The 6,000-nt window shown below is 44.0% G+C and overlaps 1 protein-coding gene across 3 annotated transcripts in view; it reads right to left on the bottom strand.

Annotated features, from left to right (window-relative positions):
* Positions 1–5,404, bottom strand: part of LOC145347884 (WD repeat-containing protein 47-like) — a 46,484-nt gene extending 41,080 nt beyond the window's left edge. The window contains exon 1 of one of the 3 annotated variants that reach the window (XM_080195834.1): positions 5,310–5,404. The gene's annotated coding sequence lies outside the window, so the exon portion shown is untranslated. Of the gene's footprint in view, positions 1–4,561; positions 4,716–5,309 lie in introns of those variants that run through there. The other 2 variants (XM_080195832.1, XM_080195833.1) reach the window with 2 other exon arrangements.
* Positions 5,405–6,000: the final 596 nt, after the last annotated feature.

Consider the following 6,000-nt stretch of genomic DNA (forward strand, 5'->3'; position numbering starts at 1 on the left):
GAAGGCAGCCAAAGATGAATCTCTGTGGGACTCCACAAGAAAAGATTGGGTCAAGAAGAAATATAATTGCTAGAAATCTATCCACAAATAGGAAAAAGTGAAACCAAAAAAGGGCCATTCCTTCCAATAGGCACTGGAGGTAATTCAGTTGGTAGCACTGTCACCTAGCAAGGTCCTATCTGTCCTCTCAGCTGGATGAAAAAGATTCCATGGCATTATCGAAAACAGCAGAGGTGTTATGTTGGTGTCCAAACCAAAATTTAACCCTCTATCAATATTCAAAAGAAAAACAGATAACCTGATAGTTGCTGCATCGCTGACAGCATTTCGTGGTGATGACAGGTACTACATAAATGCAAGTGTGCCCTTCTTTTATCACATTCACAATGACAAAACTTCTGAGGTGCATGCTGATTCACATAACGACTGCAAGAGGCAAGCATTCCTGCATCCAAAGCACTGCTATGGTTCAATCGACACGCTCTACAAATTCTAGGTACACAAGCGCAGTTAGCAGAATTACCCAATCCCTGGAGAGTGTCTTGGTTATGACACCGATCAATGTGGACAGTTAACACTTTTTTAATAAGAACAAAACTTAAGAACTCTGAGCAGGAGTAGGCAATTCAGCCTCTGAAGACTGCCCTACCATCCAACATGATCATCTCTCCTCAACTCCTCTTTACTGCCTGTTCTCTATAACCCTTCATTCAACTCATTAATAATCTTTCTCCTCCTCAAATTTTCTCAATGTCCTGGCATCCACCACACTCCGAGATAGTGAATTCCAGTTTCACAATCTTTTCAGAGAAGTAATTTTTCCTCTGTTGTAAATCTGCTACCCCTTATCCTAAACTATGAGCTCTCATTCTAGATTGCCCCATAAGGGGAAACATCCCCTCTACGTTTACCCTTTATCTTATATGGCTCAATTAAATCTCCTTTTAAACTCTTGAAAGTATAGACCGAAACCATTCAAACGCTTTTCACAAGACAAACTTTTAAGCACCAATATTTCTTTTGATTTTATCATTTGATGTTGATGACAGTTATATTAATATATGATTAAGCATTTTGTATAACTTGTGGTATATTGGGCATTTATTAAATTTAGTGAATCTTATTCATGGATGAGAGTTAGTGCACATGCCCGATTTCTACCTTACAGCCACTGAGATGAAGCAGGCCACTCATTTAGCCCACTTACTAGCTCATCACTGATCTGGGATCTCCAGAGGGCATTACAGGAACTCAGAACAGCAAGTCTTTATTTTTAAGGCTAATATCCTTTCAGGTATGATACCAAAAACAAAAAAGGAATGCTTTAGATGCGATCTGTCCACTGTTCTATACAACTGAAGCGTCAATTTCACCTCTTCGTATTCCATTCCCTCGGAGATAAAAGATCAATATCTCATTCACATTTATGATTAGCACTGCTGCCTCAGCATTAGGGACCCATGTTCAATTCCTGGCTTGAGTCACTGTTTGTGTGGCTCTGCATGTTCTCCCTGTGTCTGCATGGGTTTCCTCTGGGTGCTCCAGTTTCCTATCACAATCCAAAGGATGTGCTGTGTAGGTGCATTGGCTATGTTAAAAAATTCTCCCTTAAATGTACCCGAACAGGTGCCAGAGTGTGGCCACTGAGGGATTTTCACAGTATCTTCATTGCAGTGCCAATGTAAGCCTACCTGTGACGCTAATAAACAAACTAACTTTACTTGTACTTGTGCACTAACTTTTAATGATTTGTGTACACAGGCATGGAATTCCTCACCATTAAGAAAATATTCCATTTGTCTTTCTTGGAACCAAAATGGATGATCACTGTTACCCCTCACTGAACTCCTGTTGCACAGTTCTGCCCACTCACAATCTGTCTTTGTCGCTGTGATTTCTTGTTCTCATCAGCACAACTCACTTACTAACAGTGTCATCTGCAAATCTGAATACACAACTACCTATGCAGAGAACAGTGGCATATTGGTATTGTCACTGGACTGGTAATTCAGAGACCCAATTGTAATAATGATCTGAGGACTTAGGTTCAAATTTCACTATGACAGATGGTGAAATTTTAATTCAATAAAAATCTGGGATTAGAAGTCCAATGATAGCCCTGAAATCATTGTCAACTGTTATAAAAATCCATCTGGTTCACTAATTTCCTTTAGGGAAGGAAATCTGCTGTCCTTACCAGTCTGGTCTACATATGACTCCAGAGCCACAGTAAGGTGATTGACTCTTAAATGCCCTGAGGGACAGTCAATAGATGTTGGCCTGCCAACGATGCCCACACCTCAAGGAATAAAATAAAACTTCCTTCAAGTCATTACTTTGCAAAGCTGAGGTTTAGTTCAGATCCTTGAGGATCGTTACTTTTCATATTCTGGCAGAATGTAACCCCTTTTGTAAAATAGAATAGAATCACTACAGTAGAGGAGGCCATTTCGCTCATCAACTCTCTTACCCAGGCCCTATCCCTGTTACCCACATATTTACTCCGCTAATTCCTCTTATCTACACATCATGACGTGAAGGGACAACTTAGCACAGCCAATCTACCTAACCTGCATATCTTTGGACTCTGGGAGGAAACCAGAGCACCCGGAGGAAACTCACATAGACAAGCTCCACACAGTCACCCAAGGCCAGAGTTGAACTGGGTCCCTGGCACTGTGAGACAGCAGACTTAACCACTGTGCCACCATGTCACAATGCAAAATTTTCCCCCTGCTTTGTCTTCCAACTCTTAATCTATTACCAATCCATGTCACAAATCCACACACTCATGTTTGCTAATCTGTTTTGTGGAACCTTTTCTTTCCCAAATTCATTCTCTTGAAGAAACAGAAAAAGTAGGCCATATTGCTCCTCAATAAGATCATGGTTGATCTTCAACCTAACACCACTTTCTGGCCCTGTCACCCAATTCCATTTGAATCCAAAAATCTTTCAGTCTCAGATCTTAAATATTCACATTGACTGCACATCCACAGCCTCCTCTGGTGCAGAATTCCAAAGTTTCACAACCCTCCTGGGTGACAAAAGTTGTCGGTATCACAGGAATGACTCCTTATTTTAGACTCCCCAGCCAGGGGAAACAGCCTTTCATCATCTGCCCTGTTAAAACTTAATAACTTCATATGTTTTCACTCAAACTATTCTCAAAGCAACTGTCTAGTGAACATTTGTTGTGTTCCTCCCACCAATCTGAGCAAGCATATCCTTCCTTGGGTAAGGAGGCCAAAGTTGCACACATTACTCAGACTTGCTCTCATCAAAGTCCAATGTAACTGTATAAATATAGGTATAGGTATGATGAGCTGGACCAGCGTTTATTGCCCATCCATAGTTACCAATCAGAAAGCGGTGCTGTTTCCTTCTTGAACAATTAAAGATAAAATACTCTCACAGTATTGTTAGGTAGAGAATTTCAGCAACAATTATCAAACGCCTTCTGGATCTCCATATATATCTCCATCATCCACAGACTCTCTGGTGAAAGGACATTGACCTGAAATATTAACTCAGTTTCTTTCTCCCCAGATGCTGCCAGACTTGTTGAATGTTTTTCAGCATGTTCTGCTTTTTATTTCAGATTTCCAGCATCTACAGTATTCTTTTTCACAGTCTCTCCTATCTGCCATGCCAACGTCCTCAAAAAAATTGATCTGATTAGTTAAGTAGGACTTTCACAAATCTGTATTGATTCTCTTTGATCAGCTCAGGTTTAAGTGCTTAATGACGTATTCCTCAATATATATTTCTATAACCCCCAAAATTAATGGTTCTTGGTTTCTCTCTCCCTTAAGTAATGGAAATAATGGAGTAACACGGATTTTGACCTGCTTTGCGTACACCTTCCCTTTACTTTGAAACAACCTCAAACTGTTTTCCCCTCTCCCCATCTTCAAAAGTCTCGTCAAAGCCAGTCTTTCTTTGGTAACCTCCCTAATTTTTCTTCCAATGTTCTGATGAAATCCGAAACGTCAGCTAGTCGCCTCCTTTCACTCTCCTGGCCTGCTGCTCGTTTCCAGCATTGCCTGTTCTTTCACATCTGTAGTTGGATCAGAGACCCAGCCTGTTCTTCGTCTTGATGGAATAGGGACAAAGACCTGTAATCACTTGAGTCACCATCTAAAAGCTTCATGGAACCCTTTCGCCTCATTTTCGCCTCTGCTGTATTTGATAAGGATTTAAAAAGTCGGCAGGGGCGTTTCCCGCCGATGTTTTTTTTCGGGGAGGGGGGGTCTCCCACCTTGACAGCGAAGATAGGGAATGCCATACGATCGGCCCGGAGCTGCAAACCCCATCCATCACATCGCACAAAGAGACGACCTCAAGAATTCACTCCCCAGGTAAACAAACGCGGCAACGGGGTGGGGGCGGTTAAACATTAAAAAAAACAGACAAATATACAATCACAGGGACAACCATCTCCCCCGCCCGCCGTCAGATATTGACCAGCGCCGGTGGCCGGGCAGCCGCCCTGACAACTCGCCCAGACCTACAATCATTGACAACTCAAAACATCCAGATATCGCTTAGAAATCCATACCACCAACCGTCAAGTTGTAGTCGTAACAAGCGTCGTCTTTTTGTTTTTTTTTCTCTGTCGCTCACCACTCCCGGTTTTTTACCCACACTCGGCGCTGACCGTTATTTTCCCACTCCATCCCCCGGTTGTCAGCCACGGCCCGAGTCTCACTATATGGCAGGAAACGCTCCCGGAACCGCACTGCGCCTGCGCGCCACCGCATCCAACGTCAGGGCTCAGGATTTGGCAGGTGGACGCCAGCGGGGCGGGGGGAGGTGCCGGCCAGCGGGCGAGCCTGCCTTTCCATCTATCCATCCACCCCCGCCCTACTGGGCTGGATCGGGGATGTGATTACCCAAGTTCAATTGGATTGGGGAGCCATTTCCTCGACCCAAAAGTTGTATATATTTGTCGCTATGTTCCAATGCTAGAAAGTTCCAGATGGAAGCTGCTGCTTACCCAGGTGAATGGCGCAGTCAGAGCGCTGCCGCCGGTGTGGCCGTTGACCGTTGTCTTGGTGCTCGCGCTCAGTCACCGCGCGCAGCCGCCTCTGTAACAGAGCGCGTGTGTCTCTCCCCGACGGGGAAGGAGGCAGAGAGATGCTGTTGGAATACCTCAACAAGGTACCTGCTGTTGGATCATGCCTCTAGAAGACCTTCCAGTTCTTAAACCCATCTTAAATTTTAAACGTCTAATTTACCCTCCCCTCCCGCGCAGCACACAAATACCAGTTCCCGTGCCAGAAACTCGAATGAGGCATGCAGCTCACCGAGTGTTTACACTCTTTGCCGCCTATGTCCACCGGCATTTCTTTCCTCTCTGGTTCGGCGCCTCACGTCAGTAGCGAAGTGTGGACTCCTTCTTTGCCGTCAGGTTGCAATAACGGTGTTTACTCAGCCACCCCATGACAACACCTGTCGGCTTTCATTCTGCTTCGAGGGGGAAATAAAACAAGATAAAGGCAAAATACTGCCGATGCTGGAATGTGAAACAAAAACAGAAAATGCTGGAGAAAAAAAATCTCAGCAGGTCGGACAGCTTCCGTGGAGAGAGAATAAAGCCAAAGTTTCGAGTCAGGAGAAGCTTTGTCAAAATAAAGACTGTGGTGTGAGGTTGGTTGGAGTGGTCAGCCCCCACAAAAGGGTGTAGCTACCTAAATGATTCTGGCCTCCTTGAACCCTTGTCCAAGATATTCCCTGTGTATCTTGAAGCATTTCCTACACGCTTGTTACTCACAAGATATGCGATCAGATTTGGTGAAAATGAACAAATACTGCGCATGCTGGAAGCTGAAACAAGAACAGGACGCTGGAAGATCTCAACAAGTCTGCCAACCTCTATCAAGAGAGCAACAGAGGTAACGTTTTGAACCTTAGATTTGTTGGGCAATGTTTCACTCCTGGTGCATTTTTATTTTTAGGGCATATGCAGCATTTTAATGATTGTCAACACGTGGCACC

The sequence above is a fragment of the Carcharhinus amblyrhynchos genome, chromosome 9, assembly GCF_965287045.1.
Source record: "Carcharhinus amblyrhynchos chromosome 9, sCarAmb.v2.hapA, whole genome shotgun sequence".
Lineage (NCBI taxonomy): Eukaryota > Metazoa > Chordata > Chondrichthyes > Carcharhiniformes > Carcharhinidae > Carcharhinus > Carcharhinus amblyrhynchos.